This window comes from Pseudophryne corroboree, chromosome 5 (genome assembly GCF_028390025.1).
Source record: "Pseudophryne corroboree isolate aPseCor3 chromosome 5, aPseCor3.hap2, whole genome shotgun sequence".
Lineage (NCBI taxonomy): Eukaryota > Metazoa > Chordata > Amphibia > Anura > Myobatrachidae > Pseudophryne > Pseudophryne corroboree.
The window spans coordinates 99,716,034-99,743,651 of NC_086448.1; the positions used below are offsets into that span (position 1 = coordinate 99,716,034).

The 27,618-nt window shown below is 44.7% G+C and overlaps 1 long non-coding RNA gene across 1 annotated transcript in view; it reads left to right on the forward strand.

Annotated features, from left to right (window-relative positions):
* LOC134928812 (uncharacterized) overlaps positions 1–13,084 on the forward strand; it is a 117,978-nt gene extending 104,894 nt beyond the window's left edge. The window contains exon 3 of the long non-coding RNA XR_010178028.1: positions 12,540–13,084. This is a non-coding gene — a long non-coding RNA (uncharacterized LOC134928812). The remainder of the gene's footprint in view (positions 1–12,539) is intronic.
* Positions 13,085–27,618: the final 14,534 nt, after the last annotated feature.

The window sequence follows — 27,618 nt, forward strand, 5'->3', positions numbered from 1 at the left end:
ACAGTATATCTCCCTTAAAAGGGAGCACCTCCAAGGTCTTCTTAGAGTCCAGATCCACCGACCAGGACCGTAACCACAGAATCCTGTGAGCCAGGATAGATGTAGTAGATGCCTTGGCCGCCATAACGCCTGCATCAGAGGACGCCTCCTGAATATAGTGGGAGGCCGTGGTAATATAGGTCAGATATTGTCTGGCAGTGTCAGAAAATTCAGAGGTAGCTCTTCCTCAATTGCTTGAACCCATGCTTCAATGCCTTTTGCAGCCCAAGAGGTTGCAGTAGTGGGTCTATGTACAGCACCTGTAAGAGTGTAAATAGACTTCAAGCAACCCTCCACACGCTTATCCGTCGGTTCCTTCAAAGAGGTGATGGTGGTGAGAGGCAGAGTAGATGACACCATAAGACGGGCTACATGTGAGTCCACTGGTGGCGGAGTTTCCCACTTGTTACTCAATGCCGCAGAGATAGGATAACGAGCTAGCATCTTTTTAGACAGGGAAAATGTATTTCCTGGAGAAGACCAGGATTCCTGACGTATGTCAATTAAATGGTCAGAATGTGGTAAGACTAATTTAGTAACCTTCTGAGGTTTGAACTTATCAGGTTTGTTCGATGTATCAGGAGGGTGAGTCTCATCATCAATCTGATGAATTAGCTTGATAGCCTCCACTAGGTCAGGAACATCAACCTGTGTTGTAGAATATTCATCAGAAGCAGCGGTATCAACATCGGATGGATCAGTATATTCCCCATCCGAATCGGAAGAATCATTCGAAATATTAGTGGATTGTGAGGAAGAAATGGCCAGCTTAGATGACCCTTTGGTTCCAGTAGGGTGAGGGTTAGGTTTTTGTTTAACCAAGGACTGATTTAATTGCTGTAACTGGGTTAACAGAGTATCCGCCCATGGTGGATTAAAGGACAATATGTGGCTGTAATGACACAGGAGGTCCCACAGGGGCGTAAGTCTTGTTACAAGCGTACTCAGCATATTCGAAAATGCAGCCCATGGTGGATCTGCCACAGGTGCATCGGGCTGACTAGGGAGTGCAGAACACCCAGTACCTGGACCCTCAACAGAAATCATTTCCTCAGGTAAATCCGTGTCGCCAGCACTGCATGAGCAAGAGCGTCTGTAGATTTCCCACCCTGTGCAGCAGACATTACTGGGAATGTAGCCTTAGGGCGTATCAGTACAATATAGCCAGACAAACACAATACCTGACAAAAAACCCTAAGATATGTGACTGCAATTGCAGAGCACAAACAGAGGTGGTATGAGGTGACTGAAACACACAGTAAAAAATACAAAACAGTATATCCTGTGTAACACTATATGGTATATGAGACCCTGACGCACTTAGTTCTCCAGGGTACAGAATATAGTGATAGCAATATGTGTGATACACAGAATAGAACCCACACAGCAGCTATAGGCACACACAGTCACAGGTACTGTACAATGCAGAAATTATTACATATAAACAATAAGACTGCACTGGACTAGTAATACTACATAGAGATATGTATGTATACAGATATAACAATGCACAGTAAACACTGGATGTATATCACAGAATACTTGCACTAAATATTCATATAGTAGTGCACTTGTTCTTAACTAACGCAGTCTAAACAACATGTAGAATACTTAAGTGTCCTGTAAATGCACAGCGCTGATGAAACAGGTGGCTTTACAGAGGAGACATTGCCCAGCAGTCCCAGGATCAGTGCAGCTCTGTGAAATGGCGCCCAAACGCTGACAGGGAGTGAGGGAGAGAGAGATGCAGCTCCAGGTCGGGAACACCTGCTATAGATGGCGCCTGGAGCTGGGGGAGGGGCTACACGTCAGCGCCTTATCCCCTCTGCTGAACTTCACCACCGGGTACTATGGAGCCTATAATAAACAGATTTTTGTAAATCTGACCTGTGCTTCCTGCCCTGGTGGATATAGTGGGGTCCCTGCACGGCCACAGTGTCCACACCAGCAGCGCGGTCCATTTCCTGGGACCACGACCGGATCAGGATTTCGGCGGGTCCCTACTGGGGGACCCTTAACTCCTCCCTGAAGTGCGGCCACACGATCCAGGAGAGCAGCAGCGGTGATGTGTGCCTGATGACCGGAGCACCTCCGCTGCAAGTACCCGGCAACCAGGACGTGGGAGTATGCAGCGCCGCTGGGGGAGGTTATGGAGCCGCAGCACAGAATGTCAACCTGACATGCCTGTGCTGCGGCCCTTGAAGTCTTCTTTCTTCTTAAAAAGCTCTTATCAGGGCTGCCTAGTGCAGCCCCACCTGTTAGCTGCCTGCACTGCAGGCACCAACTTACAAACTGAGCTCCAGTGCCTGGAGGCGGGGCTATAGAGGAGGCGGTGCAGTGCTCCTGGGAACAGTCAAAGCTTTAGCCTGTTGGTGCCTTGGATCAAGATCCAACTCTACACCCCGATGCTATTCGCTGTGTAATACCAGTGTACCCCGCTGCAGAAATACTTCTGTTGGTTTCAAGACCTGCCTTGGTAGGACAGTCACCATTCTTGACCTAGAGCATGCAGAGGGACTAGTCTGACCACAGTGATCTAATTTTTCTCTTTATGGTGGAATTATCCTTTAATTAAACTCATATTGCTAGATTGATAAAAATAGACACTTTTGAGTACGTCTTTAGTCTTTTGATGGAGTGGAGTTACAGAAGAGAAGACCTGATTTTATCAAGGTCAAATAGGTTGCATATGAGATATTACAATTTTGTAATTTAAATAGAAGTTAATGATGGAGCATTTCACCCTTTATTATTTCCAACGTTTGGATTTCAAAACTTTTACAGAAGTGATCAAGGTCTCCTTCGTAGCCGTTAATCAGCTTAATGGCCACGGTCTGGCATTTCAAAGTTTTAATTGTGTACGTGTATTTTTATAGTCCTGTTCGAAATTTCATTATTTAGAATAATGTTTGAAGAAGACCATTCTGCAATTAAAAAAAAAATATCTGAAATATCCTAATTAGGTACAAAATGGGAATGAGAGGCACTAAATTCAGACAACTCGGCTGCAGAGTTTTCTTTATTCGAATCACCAATGTAATTCTGTATGATTTGCGATTCATGTTCATTATACCAATACTAATTACCGACAAATAAGAGTACTTAATACATTGTATATTATAAAGTGTTATTTCATTACTAAACTAACATTGCACGGATTCGCTGAAATAAAATAAAGACCAAAATTCCTTTGTGATATTGTAATTGCATTGTTTTAGTATTACAAAAATCTTTTCCAAAACGATACATTTTTATAGGCCAAAATAATAAAATAAAGAACATTTTATATATTTAGAAATAAATAAATTTGGGATTAGACAGAGGGTAAGTTTTCCATGCACAGTTTTTAGGGCTCATCTTGAGGGTAGCTGTTAGGAGAAAAATTATTTCCATGTTCTTTTTAGAAAAAAGTAAGAATCATTGTTAGAAATACAATACAGGTTGAGTATCCCTTATCCAAAATGTTTGGGACCAGAAGTATTTTGGATATCAGATTTTTCCGTATTTTGGAATAATTGCATACCATAATGAGATATCATGGCGATAAGACCCAAGTCTAAGCACAATATACATTTATGTTTCATATACACATTATACACACAGCCTGAAAGTAAATTTAGCCAATATTTTAATAACTTTGTGCATTAAATAAAGTGTGTGTACATTCACACAAATCATTTATGTTTCATCTACACCTTATACACACAGCCTGAAGGTCATTTAATGCAATATTTTTAATAACTTTGTGTATTAAACAAAGTTTGTGTACATTGAGCCATCAGAAAACAAAGGCTTCACTTTCTCACTCTCACTCAAAAAAATCCGTATTTCGGAATATTCCGTATTTCGGAATATTTGGAAATGGGATACTCAACCTTTATTATTTCAGGTGTAGTACTTAAAATAAATAGCATGGGGTAAATATGACAATAATCGATGCTGACCGATTTATGGCATTGCCATTTGCCCAAATAAATTCAAAGAGATGGGATCCAACTGCAAACTGATCAACAAGTAGTCAAGGTTTCCAAACCTCCTTCCTCAATGGCACAGCAGGCCCACCTGGTTGGGTGGTGCTGCTGAGCCCAATGGGGAAAAATCCACTTAATCAGCTTAATGTATTCGTGTGGAAAGCATATCAAGAGTCACAGCAAAATGCCCATTGCTGCCAATTTTTCACGTCCACCTAAATATGAAGCCAACAAAAATGAAAGTGAGTGGGGGTGTGAAATTCCTGAAGAAAAACACGTCTGAGCACCGGCAAATAGGATTTATAAAACCTAACTGCCACCCCCCAAATACTGCCCATAATTAATCTATTAGGATCAAACTTCTACCCGGCAACTAATAAAAAGTCACACCCATAAAACCTCACTGCATTGTGCCTGTCTCTGTCGCAACCCTGGAGTTTAAATCCCACCAGGCATATAATATACCTTCTGCTATTCAAAGGGTACAATCAACAATTGTCCAAAATGCACAAACTTTGTGACCATTTTACTCACTGCTTCTACAATGGCATAGGTCCAAAAGGTTTCTGGGCCAAATGTAATAGAGTGAGAGTTTCAAAAAGTGAGAGATTTGGTAAAGTTTTGCAGTTTTTTTTGTAAAGTGGCAATCATTTACACAGCAATATCAACCTGGTTTTGCAATGTAAACCTGAAAAACCTTACCAAATCTCTCACTTTCTGAAACTGTCACACTATTACATTTGGCACTATATAGAAACCCATGTATTCCTCAAGACATTGTAGGGTTTGAGGCTTGTATAGAAGAGATTTTATTTAGCCAATACTTACCTGGTATAAAAAAAAAAAATAGTGATATGACACATACTGAAGACATACTGACATAACACATACTGAACATTTATTGTTTGCAAATCCTTCGACAGAATAAATGACATTAATATAGATAGAATAGCAGAAACAAATGATGACAAAAATTTTCATTTAGCAAGAAACAATGTACATGTCTGTATTTAAAAATCCAATAATCCTGGTATCCAAGTTTATGTGTAGAATCTATACATTTCCAGTACAAAGTAATAACTGACAGGCAGAGCCGTTACTAGACATTTTGGTGTCCTGTGCCAGAAATAGCATTAGTGCCCCCCCCCCCCCCCCCTCCCTCTATATTTTAAATAGTGACAGCACCAAAAGCAGACGTGGCCTCATGGGAAAGGGTTGTGACCACACAATAGTACCCCCGATTCTTGTTACATCAAACAGTAGTAGTTTCTTTACACATTACGCCACACAGTAGTAGCAGTGCCCCTTACATGGTACATCACACAGTAGTAGCAGTTCCCCTTACACGTTACGCAACACTGAAGTAGGAGTGTCTTTACACATTACACCACACAGTAGTAGCAGTGCCGCTTACATGGTACATCACACAGTAGTAGCAGTGCCCCTTACATGGTACCCAACACTGAAGTAGTAGTGTCTTTACACATTACACCACACAGTAGTAGCAGTGCCGCTTACATGGTACATCACACAGTAGTAGCAGTGCCCCTTACATGGTACATCACACAGTAGTAGCAGTGCCCCTTACATGGTACATCACACAGTAGTAGTAGTGCCCCTTACATGGTACATCACACAGTAGTAGTAGTGCCCCTTACATGGTACATCACACAGTAGTAGTAGTGCCCCTTACATGGTACATCACACAGTAGTAGTAGTGCCCCTTACATGGTACATCACACAATAGTAGTAGTGCCCCTTACATGGTACATCACACAGTAATAGTAGTGCCCCTTACATGGTACATCACACAGTAGTAGTAGTGCCCCTTACATGGTACATCACACAGTAGTAGCAGTGCCCCTTACATGGTACATCACACAGTAGTAGTAGTGCCCCTTACATGGTACATCACACAGTAGTAGCAGTGCCCCTTACATGGTACATCACACAGTAGTAGCAGTAGTGCCCCTTACATGGTACATCACACAGTAGTAGCAGTGCCCCTTACATGGTACATCACACAGTAGTAGTAGTGCCCCTTACATGGTACATCACACAGTAGTAGCAGTGCCCCTTACATGGTACATCACACAGTAGTAGCAGTAGTGCCCCTTACATGGTACATCACACAGTAGTAGTAGTGCCCCTTACATGGTACATCACACAGTAGTAGCAGTGCCCCTTACATGGTACATCACACAGTAGTAGCAGTAGTGCCCCTTACATGGTACATCACACAGTAGTAGCAGTGCCCCTTACATGGTACATCACACAGTAGTAGTAGTGCCCCTTACATGGTACATCACACAGTAGTAGCAGTGCCCCTTACATGGTACATCACACAGTAGTAGTAGTAGTGCCCCTTACATGGTACATCACACAGTAGTAGTAGTGCCCCTTACATGGTACATCACACAGTAGTAGTAGTGCCGCTTACATGGTACATCACACAGTAGTAGTGCCCCTTACATGGTACATCACACAGTAATAGCAGTGCCCCTTACATGGTACATCACACAGTAATAGTAGTGCCCCTTACATGGTACATCACACAGTAGTAGTAGTAGTAGTGCCCCTTACATGGTACATCACACAGTAGTAGCAGTGCCCCTTACATGGTACATCACACAGTAATAGTAGTGCCCCTTACATGGTACATCACACAGTAGTAGTAGTGCCCCTTACATGGTACATCACACAGTAGTAGTAGTGCCCCTTACATGGTACATCACACAGTAATAGTAGTGCCCCTTACATGGTACATCACACAGTAGTAGTAGTGCCCCTTACATGGTACATCACACAGTAGTAATAGTGCCCCTTACATGGTACATCACACAGTAGTAGTAGTGCCCCTTCCATGGTACATCACACAGTAGTAGTAGTGCCCCTTCCATGGTACATCACACAGTAGTAGTAGTAGTGCCCCTTACATGGTACATCACACAGTAGTAGCAGTGCCGCTTACATGGTACATCACACAGTAGTAGTAGTGCCCCTTACATGGTACATCACACAGTAGTAGCAGTGGCGCTTACATGGTACATCACACAGTAGTAGTAGTGCCCCTTACATGGTACATCACACAGTAGTAGCAGTGCCGCTTACATGGTACATCACACAGAAGTAGTAGTGCCCCTTACATGGTACATCACACAGTAGTAGTAGTGCCCCTTACATGGTACATCACACAGTAGTAGCAGTGCCCCTTACATGGTATATCACACAGTAGTAGCAGTGCCGCTTACATGGTACATCACACAGTAGTAGTAGTAGTGCCCCTTACATGGTACATCACACAGTAGTAGCAGTGCCGCTTACATGGTACATCACACAGTAGTAGCAGTGCCGCTTACATGGTACATCACACAGTAGTAGCAGTGCCGCTTACATGGTACATCACACAGTAGTAGTAGTAGTAGTGCCCCTTACATGTTACATCACACAGTAGTAGCAGTGCCGCTTACATGGTACATCACACAGTAGTAGCAGTGCCGCTTACATGGTATACCTTCACCCGGTTAGTGTGTCTACGAGTGTGTGGGTCCCCCTGGACCCAGGGGCCCATTTGCACTGCACACATTGTACCGATTAGAAAAACGGCAACGCACACACACACACACACACAGGCGTCACTAAGGTTGGTGTCATCCAGAGCGGTAACTCATGGTGTCATCTCCTCAATGGACCTCTTCCCATATCGGCAGTGCCGTCTTCTCTCCACTTTGCGGGTCCTTGTTTCCCCCTCCTCCCTCTTCCCGAGTACTCCTGCTCAGGGGCGGAGTTACACGGAATGACACGGTTGCGTCGTGACGTCACAACGTAATCGCGTCATTCCACGAAACTCCGCCCCCAGAGCAGGAGTACTGATGACAAGAGGAGGGGGAGCCAAGCTAGAAGGAGGAGGCTGCCGGCGCGAGGAAGGAGAGGCGGCCCGAAGAGTGGGAAGAACCTGTTCAAATGTAAGTAGTCTCCCCCCCCCCCTCCCTTCCTTCCCTCCCCACTTGACACTTGCCTGCTGTAATGTGTAAAATGGGGACACTTGCTTGCCGTATTGTGTAAAATGGGGACTCTTGCCTGCCGTACTGTATAAAATGGAGACTCTTGCCTGCCGTAATGTGTAAAATGGGGACTCTTGCCTGCGTAATGTTTAAAATGGGAACACTTGCCTGCTGCAATGTGTAAAATGGGGACACGTGCCTGCTGTAATGTGTAAAATGGGGACTCTTGCCTGCCGTACTGTGTAAAATGGGGACTTTTTTTTTCCTTTCCTGTGGTGGCCGTGATGATGAGATCATTTTTATGAGACCACGCCCTTTTTAATGTGGCCACGCTCCCTTGTCGGGAACGTGCACGCTTTTTCTTTTTATATCTACGAGGGGGGGCGCATTTTTTTTTAATGTCAATGGGGGGGGGCGCATTTTTAAATCTCGCACTGGGAGCCAAATTGGCTAGAAACAGCCCTGCATATCGGACCATACAGAATCCTAAGTAATGGTTTTTGTAGTAATGTTATTCGGAAGTCGTAATTCCCATGTATACCTAAATATAATGGCAGTAGTGGTGACATAAACAACTAGCAAAATAAAAATTATAACTTTAAATTACAATATCATACGCATTTATTCCATAGCAAATGCACCCTCTCCCGCCAGTTACATTTATCCTATAGCCAGTGCCCCCCCATCCTCCAATTATATTTATTCTATAGCCAGTGCCCCCTCCCCAGTTACATTTATCCTGAAACCAGTGCCCCCTGCCCTGTTACATTTATTCTATGAGCAGAAACCCATTTCCACCTCCCAGGTACATTTATTCTTTAGCCAGAACCCTCTCTCCCACCCAGTTACATTTATCCTATAGCCAGTACCCCCTATCCCCCCAGTTACATTTATCCTATAACGAGTATCCCCCAGTTAGGCGGTGAGTACAACAAATAGAGGGGCAGATGTATTAACCTGGAGAAGGCATAAGGAAGTGATAAACCAGTGATATGTGCAAGGTGATAAAGGCACCAGCCAATCAGCTCCATTATGTAAATTAACAGTTAGGATTAGAGATGTGCACTTGAAATTTTTCGGGTTTTGTGTTTTGGTTTTGTGTTCGGTTCCGCGGCCGTGTTTTGGGTTCGACCGCGTTTTGGCAAAACCTCACCGAATTTTTTTTGTCGGATTCGGGTGTGTTTTGGATTCGGGTGTTTTTTTCAAAAAACACTAAAAAACAGCTTAAATCATAGAATTTGGGGGTCATTTTGATCCCAAAGTATTATTAACCTAAAAAACCATAATTTCCACTCATTTTCAGTCTATTCTGAACACCTCACACCTCACAATATTATTTTTAGTCCTAAAATTTGCACCGAGGTCGCTGGATGACTAAGCTAAGCGACCCTAGTGGCCGACACAAACACCTGGCCCATCTAGGAGTGGCACTGCAGTGTCACGCAGGATGGCCCTTCCAAAAAAAACACTCCCCAAACAGCACATGACGCAAAGAAAAAAAGAGGCGCAATGAGGTAGCTGTGTGAGTAAGATAAGCGACCCTAGTGGCCGACACAAACACCTGGCCCATCTAGGAGTGGCACTGCAGTGTCACGCAGGATGGCCCTTCCAAAAAACACTCCCCAAACAGCACATGACGCAAAGAAAAAAAGAGGCGCAATGAGGTAGCTGTGTGAGTAAGGTAAGCGACCCTAGTGGCCGACACAAACACCTGGCCCATCTAGGAGTGGCACTGCAGTGTCACGCAGGATGGCCCTTCCAAAAAACACTCCCCAAACAGCACATGACGCAAAGAAAAAAAGAGGCGCAATGAGGTAGCTGTGTGAGTAAGGTAAGCGACCCTAATGGCCGACACAAACACCTGGCCCATCTAGGAGTGGCACTGCAGTGTCACGCAGGATGGCCCTTCCAAAAAACACTCCCCAAAGAGCACATGACGCAAAGAAAAAAAGAGGCGCAATGAGGTAGCTGTGTGAGTAAGATAAGCGACCCTAGTGGCCGACACAAACACCTGGCCCATCTAGGAGTGGCACTGCAGTGTCACGCAGGATGGCCCTTCCAAAAAACACTCCCTAAACAGCACATGACGCATATTTTAATAGGCACAACTAAAAGGCACCTCAGGTAAACAATGGAGATGGATGGATACTAGTATACTTATGGATGACGAGCGACTGCCGACACAGAGGTAGCTACAGCCGTGGACTACCGTACTGTGTCTGCTGCTAATATAGACTGGATGATAATGAGATAAAATTAAAATATATATATATATCACACTAGTACTGCAGCCGGACAGGTATATATTATGTAATGACGGACCTGCTGGACACTGTCTGTCAGCACTGCAGACTCCTAAAGTAAGCTACTAGTATCAAGAAGATAGAAAAAAAAAAACCACGGGTAGGTGGTATACAATTATGGATGGACGAGCGACTGCCGACACAGAGGTAGCTACAGCCGTGGACTACCGTACTGTGTCTGCTGCTAATATAGACTGGATGATAATGAGATAAAATTAAAATATATATATATCACACTAGTACTGCAGCCGGACAGGTATATATTATGTAATGACGGACCTGCTGGACACTGTCAGCACTGCAGACTCCTAAAGTAAGCTACTAGTATCAAGAAGATAGAAAAAAAAAAAACCACGGGTAGGTGGTATACAATTATGGATGGACGAGCGACTGCCGACACAGAGGTAGCTACAGCCGTGGACTACCGTACTGTGTCTGCTGCTAATATAGACTGGATGATAATGAGATAAAATTAATATATATATATATATCACACTAGTACTGCAGCCGGACAGGTATATATTATGTAATGACGGACCTGCTGGACACTGTCTGTCAGCACTGCGGACTCCTAAAGTAAGCTACTAGTATCAAGAAGATAGAAAAAAAAAAAAAACACGGGTAGGTGGTATACAATTATGGATGGACGAGCGACTGCCGACACAGAGGTAGCTACAGCCGTGGACTACCGTACTGTGTCTGCTGCTAATATAGACTGGATGATAATGAGATAAAATTAAAATATATATATATATATCACACTAGTACTGCAGCCGGACAGGTATATATTATGTAATGACGGACCTGCTGGACACTGTCTGTCAGCACTGCAGACTCCTAAAGTAAGCTACTAGTATCAAGAAGACAGAAAAAAAAAACCACAGGTAGGTGGTATACAATTATGGATGGACGAGCGACTGCCGACACAGAGGTAGCTACAGCCGTGGACTACCGTACTGTGTCTGCTGCTAATATAGACTGGATGATAATGAGATAAAATTAAAATATATATATATATATATATATATATCACACTAGTACTGCAGCCGGACAGGTATATATTATGTAATGACGGACCTGCTGGACACTGTCTGTCAGCACTGCAGACTCCTAAAGTAAGCTACTAGTACCAAGAAGATAGAAAAAAAAAAACCACGGGTAGGTGGTATACAATTATGGATGGACGAGCGACTGCCGACACAGAGGTAGCTACAGCCGTGGACTACCGTACTGTGTCTGCTGCTAATATAGACTGGATGATAATGAGATAAAATTAAAATATATATATATATCACACTAGTACTGCAGCCGGACAGGTATATATTATGTAATGACGGACCTGCTGGACACTGTCTGCAGAATGCGTTTATAAAAACACCACACGACGAGTGTTTAACTTTTTCAGGCAGACAATCACAATATACTGGTGGTCAGCAGACAATCACAATACTGGTGGTCAGTGGTCACTGGTCAGTCACACTGGCAGTGGCACTCTGGCAGCAAAAGTGTGCACTGTACTTAAATGTACTCCTGCTATAACTGCTCCCCAGTCTCCCCCACAATTAAGCTGTGTGAGCAGTGAGCACTCAGCAGTCAGATAATGATATACAGTATATGATGCAGCACACTGGGCTGAGCACAGATATGGTATGTGTGACTGTGTCACACTGTGTATCGTTTTTTTTCAGGCAGAGAACGGATTAATTAAACTGGTGGCACTGGTCACTGGTCACACTATCAGCAGCAAGTAGTACTCCTGCTATATGCTCCCCAAAATTTGTGTCTATCTCTAGTACTCTAGTCACTCTAAACGGAGAGGACGCCAGCCACGTCCTCTCCCTATCAATCTCAATGCACGTGTGAAAATGGCGGCGACGCGCGGCTCCTTATATAGAATCCGAGTCTCGCGATAGAATCCGAGCCTCGCGAGAATCCGACAGCGGGATGATGACGTTCGGGCGCGCTCGGGTTAACCGAGCAAGGCGGGAAGATCCGAGTCGCTCGGACCCGTGTAAAAAAACCTGAAGTTCGGGCGGGTTCGGATTCCGAGGAACCGAACCCGCTCATCTCTAGTTAGGATCTGATTGGCTGGTGCCTTTATCACCTTGCACATATCACTGGTTTATCACTTCCTTATGCCTTCTCCAGGTTAATACATCTGCCCCAGAGTGCTTTGCGGCTCCAGGCTCACTGAGTCCATCCTCTATTCTGTCCTCCCTCAGACCTCCAGGATATCTTTTTCTCACCCACCGTAAAACAGAGACCACCCAGAACAAGAGAAAGGGAGCCAATGAAAGACTGGCATTCCACACACAAATCATCTATTGTGGCGGGCATTCCATCACTGCAGTGGACCAGGTGGGCAGAGCCTCAGTGACCGGGAGCTGAGCGCTGTGAAGTGACGCTATTGTGCAGCGCCCACTCCCCGCTTCCGTCATTTTGGTGTCACCCCGTCGGATAGTGGTCACCCAGTATCCCCTAGTGACGCCACTGCACACGCACACATATGTACAGTATTCTGACTTTTTAAAAGTTACATAAACAAATTCTATTAAAGACAAAAGGTATTACATAAAGTTAAGTTGCAGTGCCAATAGCAATGTGCTGAGAACAGTTATGTGCTCAACAATTCAACCTGTTCATTTCTTAAAATAGTAAAAATATTCAGCAACAGCTGTCAGCTCTTCCTGGTATACTGCGAAAACATGTTTGTTAAACCAAGTATTTCAAATCTATATCTTTTTACTTCACAGTAGCTGACAAATAGCGTGGCCCAGAAACAGCAATTTAGTTTTCAATCTAAAATAAAAAATAAAATAAAAATGTTTTTCTTGTCTAAATGATTTAAATGTAAAATAATTATATATGTTTGTAGATTGTATATTTACAACAGTAGACAGAGATAACTAACTGGTTTGATATAAAATGAATGAGAGTGGCATGGAGTCAGCACGGTATGAGAATGCCTAGGGTAACAGGAGTAACGTTAGAAAGCAGGGCTGCTAAGCTTTGCAATTAAATTAATTTCACTTGTACTTTATAAGGGTGTGGATCATAGGGTCGACCACACTTAGGTCGACAGTCATTAGGTCGACCACTATTGGTCGTCAGTGACTAGTTCGACACAGTGGGTCGACATTTAAAAAGGTCGGCATGAGTTTAAAAAAAAACATAGGTGTAGTTTTCTTCATAAAGTAGCCGGGAACCCGATTTAGTGCACCGTGTCCCCTCGCATAGCTCGCCATGTTTCGGGCAAGGTTACTATTCCCAATCGTAGTCCACGTGGATCGTAAAGTATGAAAAAGTTAAAAAAATGGGGAAAAAGGTGAAAAACTCATGTCGACCTTTTTCCACGTCGACCTAGTACATGTCGACCTAGTGACCATGTTGACCCATAGAATATGTCTACCTAATGCATGTTGACCAATAGTGGTCGACCTAAGTGTGGTCGACATAAAGACCGGATACCATTTATAATGGGGGCATGGACTGACATTACGCACTGTCCCCAGATTGCTCCCGAATATTACACAACAATCACTAGACAAACACACAATGGACCATACAAAAACACAAATCGCAATTTAGTTTCCTGTTTTCTAGTATAATATACTCATACTGTTTTATTCTAGTATAATATACTCATACTGTTTTATTCTAGTACAATATACTCATACTGTTTTATTCTAGTATAATATACTCACTTTTTTTCTAGTACAGGTTGAGTATCCCATATCCAAAATGCTTGGGACCGGAAGTATTTTGGATATGGGATTTTTCCGTATTTTGGAATAATTGCATACCATAATGAGATATCATGGTGATGGGACCTAAGTCTAAGCACAGAATGCATTTTTGTTTCATGTACACTTTATACACACAGCCTGAAGGTCATTTGATACAATATTTTTAATAACTTTGTGTATTAAACAAAGTTTGTGTACATTCACACAATTCATTTATGTTTCATATAAACCTTATACACACATCCTGAAAGTCATTTAATACAATATTTTTAATAATTTTGTGTATTAAACAAAGTTTGTGTACACTGAGCCATCAGAAAACAAAGGTTTCACTATCTCACTCTCACTCAAATAAGTCCGTATTTCGGAATATTCCGTATTTCGGAATATTTGGATATGGGTTACTCAACCTGTATTATACTCACTTTTTTCTAATATATAATCATTTTTTGTTTTTGTTTTTAGTATAATATACTCACTTTTTTCTAGTATAATATACTTTTTTTTTCTAGTATAATATACTTATACTTTAATACACAATACTTCAAAGCAATTAGTCATTAAATGGCGGAGGGAGGTGAAGTAAGAAACTGATTATGAAGATGCTGCAAACCAATAAAGTAAATGTAAAGTTTACAGTAGGTGTAAAGTTATCACTGAACCAGAGCAATGAGCAGCAGGGACAGTTCTGATTTATACCAACTGCCCGAATGTTGCTGTAGCACTGCATGGCACCTGCACTAGTGTCCAAGCATTGTTAGTGTGTAGCCATTCCCGCATTTATGGTGGAACCAGGTCCATTTTGTGATGTACACATGCCACCTCTCATATGTATTAGAATGGGAGAGCGCTACTGTGCACTCTTCAATCTGGCTCCTCCGGAGATGATGCTTTATTCCCTTACCAAGATGGCCACCTCTGTTACTACTGCACATGCGTTGTGCCATCTTGTACCTGTGTAGAGTGATATTGTAGAAGACGGATGTCTCCCTCAGAGCTCCAAGAGACCTGCTGCTTTTACCCAATGATACTGCTGTTCCATCCAGGAACTGCTGACTCCAGAGGACTTGTGAGCTGTCAGAATCCCACTCTGCTTCATGCCTCAAGCATAGGTGTGCACAGGGGGGGTGCCTGGTGCGCACAGGCACCCCCTAATGTCTGGCACCCCGATCTCACATACCTGATGCAGCGATCGCCGAGCAGGCTGATTACTGTCCCCTCTGCGCTGCACCCTGTCAGGACTGCATTACCGACCGGACGCCTGGGTTAATCAAGGATGCCACTGACACCGGCTTTCAAATTCCCAGCTCCACCTCCATGTACAAAAACAGTGCGATGTGACGTTATTACGTCATGCTGCTCACATGCTCACCCGTCACACCCGCCACATGCCCACCTCTCTCCTTCTATGCTATGCCAACGCCAGCCACTGATAAGGAGCAGCATGCAGCCAGCGTTCCTCTTAGGAAGACAAATTCAATACTGGCAGGCAGTCGGCTGCAACATTGACACGTCACTCGTTTTTCCAGCAGCGGCAATACTAGTCTGCGACTGTCAGTGAGTGACTGACTTGTAAGTAAGCTGCTGCAGCTTGCAGGGGAAAGAGAGGGGGAGCCAGACCAGGCTGAGGAGGAGCAGTGTAATTGCAGTGAGTGCCATCAGGGGTGTTTGTTTGGTGCACATCTGACAACGTATCTGCTTTATTAGGATTAGTACAAGGGTGGATATTTTATATTGCGTTGACCATCAATAGATGGTGCTAGACACACCCCTCCAACGGTGCACCCCCTAATAAAATGTGCTGCGCACGCCAGTGGCCTCAAGCAGTGTAACCGTGAGTACAGCTGTACCTTCACTTATAAATAAACCACACTGCTGGTTATGACACTGGACATGTGATTGGGTGAAATACAATTCCGCTGGTGTGTACATTGCTCTGCCCAATCACTGCTGTACACACAATACGCTCTTACAGAATTTAGTAGTAGGGAAGCACAATACGGCTTAGTGAAAAATCCGCACCTAACTGAAATGTTAGTAAATTAGCTGTTTTGTACCTGTGTGTGGATCCCACTTAGAGATTTTGGCAGTGTGAATTACACATGAGGTGTTGCCTAAACAGCTTTGCAACATTTGTCTCTCATGTATTACTGCTCGCAGCCCACGGAGCACAAATGAGCGTACAATTCCTTATCGTTAGCGCAGATGCAAAACACCTCATGAGCAATTCAGTCAGCCCCTAAGTGTCATTTATGAACAGCAGTAAGAGCAGAATGGCGACGCTTCTTTAGGTGTTCAGTGCACATCTACTGGCGCAGTTCAAGGTGCACACCCATTAACATTCCATGAACTGCCACCAGATTAAGGCCCAGATTTATCAAGTCTTGGAAAGTGATAAATTGCACAGTGATAAAGTACTAACCAAGCAGCTCCTAACTGCCATGTCACAGGCTGTGTTTGAAAAAAGACAGGAGCTGATTGGTTGGTACTTTATCACTGTGCAATCTATCACTCTCCAAGGCTTGATAAATCTGGGACTTACTGCCTGATTAACTGCCTGAATGTTCATTGCCTGAATAGCCATTAGTATGATCAGGCTGCAGCCTAGAGCACATGGATTTTTGTGGCATCACTGGCGAGATCCTAGCTGCATTGAGGTGGATTAATATTCATAAATCTCATCCTCTGTAGCCTGGCCCCACAGTCTTCAGCAGCATTTTCAACCAAAGATTGGCTCAGGGCATTGGCCAATTCTCTGCAGTCCCGCCCTGCTCTTGGCCATGCAGTCAGCTGATTGGCCATCTGGAAGCATGCCTCAAGGAGGCTTTCACAGACCAGCCATGTTAGACAGAAGAGCCGCCTATCCTGTGAGAATCCAAGAAACCAGTGTGATGAGAGCAGCTCCGGATTATAATAGTGAGTTGCTGTGTGTATATTATGATGTATGGTAGTGGGAGTAGATACTGCAGTGGCAAGTACTTATCCATCATGCAATACCATCAGGGAGGCATCTGATTGGCTCCAAATTCATTCTGCAGCAGGACGACAACCCCAAACATACAGCCAATGTAATTAAGAACTATCTTCAGCTTAAAGAAGAACAAGGAGTCCTGGAAGTGATGATATGGCCCCCACAAAGCCCTGATCTCAACATCATCAAGTCTGTCTGTGATTACACGAAGAGACAGAAGAATTTGAGCAAGCCTACATCCACTGAAGATATCGGGTTAGTTCTTCATGATGCTTGAACAACCTCCCTTACGAGTTCCTTCAAAAACTGTGTGCAAGTGTACCTAGAAGAATTGATGTTTTTCTGAAGTCAAAAGGTGGTCACACTAAATACTGTATTACCTTGATTTAGATTTCTCTTCTGTCGATTCACTTTACATTTTGTTAACTGATAAAAATTAATTATTAACACTTCTATGTTTTAATTAAAGTATTCTTACTTTGCAGCATTTTTCCCCCACCTGCCTAAAACTTTTGCACAGTGTTATATGTTTCAATCAATAACAGGAATTGGATTTGGATATATTATATCTGGGTAATTTCAATCTAAGTATACCTGATTCCACTATTTATCTATGTAGTTTTGATAAGTGTATACTGTAGTTATGGTTTTATGAAGTTTTTATACATTTTATATTGATATATTACCACGGTTTCCATTTATTACCTTACTAGAGCGCTGTGTACCTTTTTCATTAGTATACAGGTTGAGTCTCCCTTATCCAAAATGCTTGGGACCAGAGGTATTTTGGATATGGGATTTTTCCGTATTTTGGAATAATTGCATACCATAATGAGATATCATGGCAATGGGACCCAAGTATAAGCACAGAATGCATTTATGTTTCATATACACCTTATACACACAGCCTGATAGTAATTTTAGACAATATTTTTTATAACTTTGTGCATTAAGCAAAGTGTGTCTACATTCACACAATTCATTTATGTTTCATATACACCTTATACACACAGCCTGAAGGTCATTTAATACAATATTTTTAATAACTTTGTGTATTAAACAAAGTTTGTGTACATTGAGCCATCAAAAAACAAAGGTTTCACTATCTCACTCTCACTCAAAAAAGTCCGTATTTCGGAATATTCCGTATTTCGGAATATTTGGATATGGGATACTCAACCTGTATTTAGCATATAGCAGTAAGCTTAGCTTACCACTGTTTGTCACTGTGCCACTGTGGTGATATAGGAGCCTAAGTCACACCTGATCGCTGCTGTGCATTTTTGCAGAGGTCTGTGATCAGATAGCCACCGCCCATAGAAAGTGAAAACCCGCCTCGTGCAAGTGTGTGAATGCATGCATACGCCGTGCAAACACTTCGCCAGACAGCGGACATCTGCAAAGCTGTTCACAACTCACTCACCATTGAATGATTTTTCCAGTCTGTGCAGTCTGTGCGTAGCTCAGAACGTACTCCTACAGTGCCATACAAACAGGCTGATCGGGGCCGTCGCTGACGTCACACACCCTCCCTAAAGACGCTTCGGAACGCCTGCGTTTTTCCTGACACTCCCAGAAAACGGCCAGCTACCACCCCCAAACGCCCGCTTTCTATCAATCAGCCTGCGTTCACCTAGCGATAAAGAAAAATGCAGGATTTTTTCGCTGTTTGGCATCGCGCCTGCGCATTAAGATCCGTACACATGCACATTCAATCGATAATTGGCCACTGTACGAATTCGCACAACAGTGACCAGGTCTGAATTAGGCCCATAGTACCCATTGCCGCTAATGGGGACGCAGCAATAGCTTTCCCAGCTTCAGCCAAGCCTTCCAGGCTTTGCTGAGTCCCCACTGGGTGGAAACGCAATTAGCATGCATAGATAGGCGTCACGCACGTGCATTACTCGGCTGCCCATTAATGGCATCGGTACACTAACAGCAACAGAGCAGAGAACGCTGTTGAGACGGAGGACATCAATTGACCCTGCTTGAGATGTGAGACTTCTTAAATGTCACCGGCATATTCATTAATATCTCTGTGACGCATTGGTAATAAATCAAACACTTAGGGGGACATGTACTAAGCAGTGATAAAAGTGGAGAAGTTAGCCAGTGGAGAAGTGGCCCATGGCAACCAATCAGCTGCTCTATATATGTTTATACTATAGTATGCAAATTATAAATGTTACGTCACTGCTGATTGGTTGCCATGGGCCACTTCTCCACTGGCTCACTTCTCCACTTTTATCACTGCTTAGTACATGTCCCCCTTAGTCTAGTCTTTTTCTTTTCTTTTTGACGAGAGAATAAAGTTTTACTAAACATTTAAAAAAGTTATACCAGAAACATATTTTTAGCGAAGCGGAACCAGATAATACAAGACCTCCGAGACTGAAATGACATAGAGGCTCCTACCTCTAATATTGCCGCCACTTACGTTTTCATTTCACTATGTGGCATAAGCTCAAATTCTGAAGTATTATATAACAACAGCTGTCGAATAAAATTATTTGTAGGACAACTCTACCAGATAACATCTCTCCAGAGGAAAGAAGAAATTAATATTTGTGTATCCTGAGTAAAACTTCACAGCCCACAAGAAAACAGGGTTTCATCCAGTACCTGTTAGAAATGTTCAATTAACATACCTGTGAGGAATTATCTGACCAGATGGTGCGCAGCGCTAAAGACAGACTCCAGTTATGAATGATGTACAAAATAAATGGAATATTCTACTTATTTAGTCTTAACTTGATAAAGAAAATCTGGATTTGATGAGACGGGTTATAAAACTGATAGCTATGCCAGCTGTTTTGTATATAAATGCAACAAGTGTGCTTAGAAAACAAGCACATGTAGTCTTTCCTAGCCTAGCCATGACTGTAACGCAAGGATATAGCTTCTTCATAACAGTGAGAAGAAATGAGCATTGACAGAGCATATACCAGTGGTTCCCAAACTGTGTGCCTAGGCACCCTGGGGTGCCTCAGATCACAGCATGGGTGCCTTGGATTGGTGGTCCAGGAGCAATTCAAACTGTTTTTGGTCAAAGTAATAGACAAAGCCAATGCTTGTGGCTGATAAACAGAAGCAAATATTGTCCCTCACCACACTAAAGAAACCAAGGATGACACATACACATAAATTACTTATTCTTTTCTAAAATTCTCAAAGAAACTTTTGGCCTAGGGGTGCCGTGAAAAAATTCTGATACTCTAGGGCGCCATGATTTAAAAAAAGTTTGGGAACCACTGGCATATACTGTATAATGCCCCCAGAGGCGGGATTGTTTGTGACGTTTGGTGAGGCGTTGTGAGCTCCACGAGGTAACCTAACTTATGCCACATATCACTCATTCCTAAATACTGGTTGCCAGACATTTAAATATTATGGGGCATATTTATCAATATTATTTTTACTAAACAACATGAAAATGGGTTTCTTTCTTTACACTATTTTATTATGACAGAAATTTCTGAAAGGGCTTGCCCTGGCCTCATGGAGATGTGGTCATATCTCACAGTTAGAGCCGGATTAAGGGAGGGGGGCTGTCCTGGAGCTCCCACACATTGTGGGCCCCCACAGACTACTTTTTAAATCGGAGCAGTCTCCCACTGGCGGCTCAGCTGTTCATTAACAGCGGGCGCTGAGGAGCTCCGTATACAGTCAGTAGCACACACCGGTGGCTCCATCAGTGTCTCGTGGAAATTTCCTTCACTATTCCACCCGGGGTCCCCACCAATTTTAATCTGGCCCTGCTCATGGGGGCGTGTCACGAGTCACAGGGGACTGGCATCGCAGTACGCCCCCATCTCTCTGTATGTCAGGCAGCTGAGTAGAGTTCCAAGAGGAAGAGATGTTTGGATTTCCCTGTCTCTGTGTACCGGGCAGCCAAGCAGAGCACTGGGTAGTGAAGCTGCTTGACCAGCCCCCAATTTTGTATGTGCTGTGTGGCAGAGCAGAGCTGCTCAGGCAGTCTTTTAAGCTAGACTGGCACTTCAGGCTATCGGCCCTTCTGGCATTTGCCAGAAAGACCAGGGGGCCAGTCCGCTCCTGCAGGCTTCCTTCCGGTTCTCCCACTCCAGCTCTGCTCTGAATGCTTAGAGCTAACTCCCGTGTTTAGCCATTTATGTCTGATAGACCACTGGCTGATCACTGAAGAAAATAAAAAGTTTAAAAGAAATAAAACTTACCTGCCCACTGCTGCAGCCAGGCAGAGCCAGTCCTAGGCATAGGCAACCTATGCTAGTGCCTAGGGCATATGGAATTACGGCAGTGACTCCCAAACTATGTGCCGTGGCACCATATGGTGAACCTGCATGAATGCCTTGGATTGGTGGTCCAGGACCAAGTCAAAATATTTATGGTCAATGTGTCACAACTGAGGGCCTGAGCTGACGGGAGGCAGCCTCAGTTGTAGGGGCTGAGATGTACCGGAACCTGGGAGGTTGTATCAGACCCCTGGACATGTAAGTAACATGAATAATAACTGCCCGAAGGCGTGACCACGACAACTTGGATAAAAGTCAATGATGTTTATTATGACAACTCCGCAACACAGCAGCAGTAAAAGAAAACGTAAAAGTCAGCAAAGAATAAATACAGTTCCTGGGTACTACAGGATGGCAGGAGCCACAGGGCACTGGTAGTGTGAGACAGTTCTTATGATCTTCTAGATGGAAAGTCCTTACCAGGCCCGACTGTAGCAATGGAGATAACCCAGGATTGTGCCAGCTGGTGTTCCAGGAAAAGCTGGGTTGCTGAAGATAAAACAGCTGCTGTGGATACTGGCTGGAACCAGACTGTTGTTAGCACGGAGTGGATACTGGCTGGAACCAGTTAAATAATAAATGAACTTGGGAGCGATGAAATATGAACTGAAATGTAGAACTTGAGAGCGGAGAAATAATAATACCGGTGGAGAGTGGTAAAGTGTAGAAAGGACACCGGCCCTTTAAGGGAAGCTGTACTCTGCTGGAAGCTGAGCTGGAAGCAGGTAATGTTGTAGCTGGAAACAGATGAATCCACAATGGATTGGAGAGTCAGGCTACACCGCAGGTGGAATGCTGGTGCGGGTCTCTATGGTGGAAGTCTTGAGACAGGAGCTGGAACCTGGAAGACAATCACAGGAGAGAGACAAACAGGAACTAGGTTTGACAACCAAAGCACTGACGCCTTCCTTGCTCAGGCACAGTGTATTTATACCTGCAGCAAGGAAGGGATTGGCTAGGCAATTATGCAGATTATCAATACTGAGAACAGATTGGTGGAAATGATCAGCTGACAGAATCCAAGATGGCTGCGCCCATGCAGACACTTGGAGGGAAGTTTGGTTTGTAATCCATGTGGTAATGAAAACAGTAATGGCGGCGCCGGCCACCGGAGACAGGAGGCGCCAGGCTGACAGATGCACATCCAACCACGCGGACACAGCGGAGGCCGCGGCTGACGTAATCGCCACTCAGACACTCTGCATGCAGAAGTTCAGGGACGGCGGCGGAGGCCGCGGGAGACGCCATGCCAGGTGTAATATGGCGTTTACTGTGACAGCGTCCCAGAGTGACAGGAGAGGATACAGGAATGTACACATCAGGATAACAGATGGGATCCGGTCCTGGAGCGCTGAGCCAGCCTTAGGAGGCATCTGATGGGTAAGAAATGGCGTCCAGATACCCGGATCGTGACAGCACCCCCCCCTTTAGGAGTGGCCCCAGGACACTTCTTTGGCTTTTGAGGAAACTTGGAATGGAATCTCCGGACCAAGGCAGGAGCATGGACATCAGAAGCATTGGTCCATGAACGTTCCTCAGGACCATAACCCTTCCAGTCAATAAGATATTGTAGTTGACCGTAACGGTGACGTGAGTCCAGGATCTTGGCCACTTCATACTCAACGCCTCGTTGAGTTTGGACTTTCGGAGTTGGAGGAAGTGAGGAATGAAACCGATTCAAGATCAGCGGTTTCAACAGGGAAACATGGAATGTCCTGGGTATTTTTAAGAAGGGAGGCAACTGGAGTCTGTAAGCAACAGGATTGATGACTTGTTCAATCTTGAAAGGACCGATATAGCGAGGTGCAAACTTCATACTGGGAACTCTTAACCTCAAATTCTTCGTGGATAACCATACCCGATCACCCACCTTGAGAGCAGGAACTGCTCGACGCTTCTTATCCGCAAACTTCTTGTACCTGAACGATGCCTTGAGCAGAGCTGATCGTACGCTCTTCCAGATATTGGCAAACTGATGCAAGGTGATATCCACTGCGGGGACAGAAGTTGCTGGAAGCGGTTGGAACTCAGGGACTTTAGGGTGGAATCCAAAGTTAGTGAAGAATGGTGTTGAAGCAGATGAAGAATGATACTGGTTGTTATGACAGAACTCGGCCCAGGGAAGTAATTGAACCCAGTCATCTTGAGAGGAGGACACATAGATGCGGAGGAAGGCCTCCAAGTCCTGATTCACCCTCTCGGTTTGACCATTGGTCTGAGGATGGTAAGCCGTGGAAAACTTTAGCTTGACTTGGAGGACTTGACATAAACTTCGCCAGAATTTGGCTGTGAATTGAACTCCTCGATCTGAGATAATTTCTTCAGGAAGACCGTGGAGTCGGAAGATCTCTTGTATGAATACTTGAGCCAACTTGGAAGCTGACGGAAGACCGGTGAGAGGAATGAAGTGTGCCATCTTGGTGAACCGGTCAACTACCACCCAGATGGTATTGAACTTGTTGCACATGGGTAAGTCTGTAATGAAATCCATCGACAAGTGGGTCCATGGTCGACGGGGAACGGATAGTGGAACCAGTTGCCCCGCAGGCGACTGGCGGGATACTTTATGTTGGGCACACTTTGGGCAAGATGCAATAGACTCCAAGACGTCCTTTTTCAGAGTTGGCCACCAATAGGACCTAGAGATAAACTCCAGGGTTTTTTGGATACCTGTATGTCCGGCAAAACGGGAAGCATGGGCCCAATGCATGAGCTTCTTCCTTAGCATCGGCTTCACAAAACTTTTCCCTGATGGGGGCGTAGAGTCCATCCCTACCGTGGAGAATGCCAACGGATTTATAATAGGATGCTTGTCTGAAGACTCTGACTCATTTTCTTGCTCCCATGAGCGGGAAAGGGCATCGGCCTTGCGATTCTGAGAGCCCGGACAGAACTGGAGTTTAAAGTCGAACCTGGAAAAGAAAAGTGCCCATCTGGCCTGACGAGGGTTGAGACATTGTGCGCCCTTCAGGTATAAAAGGTTCTTGTGGTCTGTAAGTATGGTGATTGAATGAGAAGCTCCCTCCAACAGATACCTCCACTCTTCTAGAGCGAGCTTGATGGCTAGCAACTCCTGGTCGCCAATGGCATAGTTGCGCTCAGCTGGGGAGAACTTCCGGGAGAAGAAACTGCAAGGGTGTAAATGGCCATCTTTAGCCCTCTGAGATAACACCGCTCCTACTCCAACGGAGGAGGCATCCACCTCTAAGATGAAAGGAGAGTCGATGTCAGGCTGTTTCAGAACAGGCGCAGAGATGAACCTTTGTTTTAAAAGATGAAATGCTTGCATGGCTTCTTCAGACCACTTGGACGGGTTAGCACCCTTCTTAGTGAAAGCAGTAATAGGCGCCACAATGGTGGAAAAGTCTCGTATAAACTTTCGGTAATAGTTGGCGAACCCTAAGAACCTCTGGACCCCTTTGAGGGTTAAGGGTACCGGCCAATTTTGGATTGCTTGTAGTTTCTCAGGATCCATCTCTAGTCCGGAACCGGACACAATGTACCCTAGAAACGGAATGGACTTGACTTCAAAGACGCATTTTTCTAATTTGCAATAGAGATGATTGACACGGAGACGGGACAGAACCTCTTTAACCCAAAAACGATGTTCCTCTAAATCGTTGGCAAAAATGAGGATATCGTCTAGATAGACCACGACATGACGGTATAGAATGTCTCTGAAGATCTCATTGACAAAATGCTGGAAGACAGCTGGAGCATTGCTCAATCCGAAGGGCATGACGAGGTACTCATAATGTCCGTCACGGGTGTTAACGGCGGTCTTCCACTCGTCACCCTCACGGATCCGGATGAGATTGTATGCACCTCGCAAGTCCAGCTTTGTAAAGATGGTAGCTCCGCTAACTCTGTCAAAGAGCTCAGTAATCAGGGGTAAAGGATAACGGTTCTTGATGGTAATGTCGTTCAAACCTCTGTAGTCGATGCACGGCCGCAGACCACCATCTTTCTTTTTTACAAAAAAGAAGCCTGCGCCGGCTGGAGAAGAAGAAGGTCGAATGAACCCCTTTGCTAGGTTCTCTTTAATATATTCCTCCATAGAATGCGTCTCAGGCAGAGACAACGGATAAGTTCGGCCTCGAGGTGGAACCTTCCCTGGAACGAGATCAATCGGACAGTCCCATTCTCTATGAGGAGGAAGGATATCAGCAGAAGCTTTACTGAACACATCCGTGAAATCTTGATATGGAGGAGGTGGAACATCAGACGACCTGGGGGAGGAAGAACAGACAGGCAATACTTTAAACAAACATGTCTCAGCACAGGAGGAACCCCATGCCAGGATTTGCGTAGTCGTCCAATCAATTGTAGGATTGTGAAGACGGAGCCATGGAAGGCCCAGGACCACAGGATGTGTGGCTCTTGGAATCACTAAAAAAGAAATAAGTTCGGAATGAAGAACTCCCACTCTCAGACGAACTGGTAGAGTCCTTAAAGAAATAACTGCATCAAAAATTTTGCTGCCATCCACGGCAGTTAAAGAAATGGACGAAGGAAGTCTCTCGGTGGGTAGGGACCACCGTTTAACATAGGCTTCGGTAATAAAGTTCCCAGCTGCTCCGGAATCAAGGAGGGCAATGACGTTCCGATAACGTTGAGCAACTTGAAGCGAGACTGGGAGATTACAATCTTGAGGAGATGGAGAGGAGATCATTACTCCTAGCCGGCCCTCTCCTTGGCGAGCTAGGATTTGGAGTTTCCCGGACGTTTGGGACAGGCATTAATGGTGTGAGACGGAGCTGCACAATAGAGACAGAGAAACTCGGAGAGACGTCTTCGGCGCTCAGCAGGAGTTAAACGGGAACGGCCAAGTTGCATGAGCTCATCATTAGATGGTGACAGTTGACGAGGAGGAGGAGCAGAAGATTTTGGAGCAGATGATCTTCCACGCTCAATTGCTCTCTCTCTGAAACGTAAATCAACTTTCGTGCAGAGTGAGATTAGCTCATCTAACTTAGAAGGTAAGTCTCTGGTAGCTAACTCATCTTTAATACGCTCAGATAAGCCATGCCAGAATGCAGCATACAGGGCCTCGTCGTTCCATGCCAGTTCGGATGCCAGGATCTGGAACTGTATCAGATATTGTCCTACAGTACGTGACCCCTGGCGTAAACGGAGAATCTCGGATGAAGCTGAGGTTACCCGGCCTGGCTCGTCGAAGATGCGCCTGAATGTTGACACGAAGGCAGTGTAGGAAGATAGCAGGGTGTCGGACCTCTCCCATAACGGTGATGCCCAATCAAGGGCTGAGCCACTGAGAAGAGAAATAATGTAGGCAATTTTTGTACGGTCACTGGGAAAATTGCCAGGTTGTAGCTCAAACTGAATCTCACACTGGTTGAGAAATCCCCTGCAGAATCTTGGAGATCCGTCAAATTTTGCTGGCGTTGGAAGATGAAGACGTGGAGCAGAAATGGGTAAGGTGGGTGGGGTTATAGCTGGAGTCACTGTGGTTGACGCACCAGACGCGCCTGATCCACGGAGAGTTGTCTGAATCCCATCCAGCCGAGTAGAGAGATCCTGGAGACAGCGGATGATGTGGCCCTGTGCAGCCTCCTGATGTTCTAGTTGGGCTGCCAGTTCTTGCATCGGCCTGGCCGCTTGATCCTGGTCTCCGGCTGGATTCATTAGGTCAGTGCTTACTGTCACAACTGAGGGCCTGAGCTGACGGGAGGCAGCCTCAGTTGTAGGGGCTGAGATGTACCGGAACCTGGGAGGTTGTATCAGACCCCTGGACATGTAAGTAACATGAATAATAACTGCCCGAAGGCGTGACCACGACAACTTGGATAAAAGTCAATGATGTTTATTATGACAACTCCGCAACACAGCAGCAGTAAAAGAAAACGTAAAAGTCAGCAAAGAATAAATACAGTTCCTGGGTACTACAGGATGGCAGGAGCCACAGGGCACTGGTAGTGTGAGACAGTTCTTATGATCTTCTAGATGGAAAGTCCTTACCAGGCCCGACTGTAGCAATGGAGATAACCCAGGATTGTGCCAGCTGGTGTTCCAGGAAAAGCTGGGTTGCTGAAGATAAAACAGCTGCTGTGGATACTGGCTGGAACCAGACTGTTGTTAGCACGGAGTGGATACTGGCTGGAACCAATTAAATAATAAATGAACTTGGGAGCGATGAAATATGAACTGAAATGTAGAACTTGAGAGCGGAGAAATAATAATACCGGTGGAGAGTGGTAAAGTGTAGAAAGGACACCGGCCCTTTAAGGGAAGCTGTACTCTGCTGGAAGCTGAGCTGGAAGCAGGTAATGTTGTAGCTGGAAACAGATGA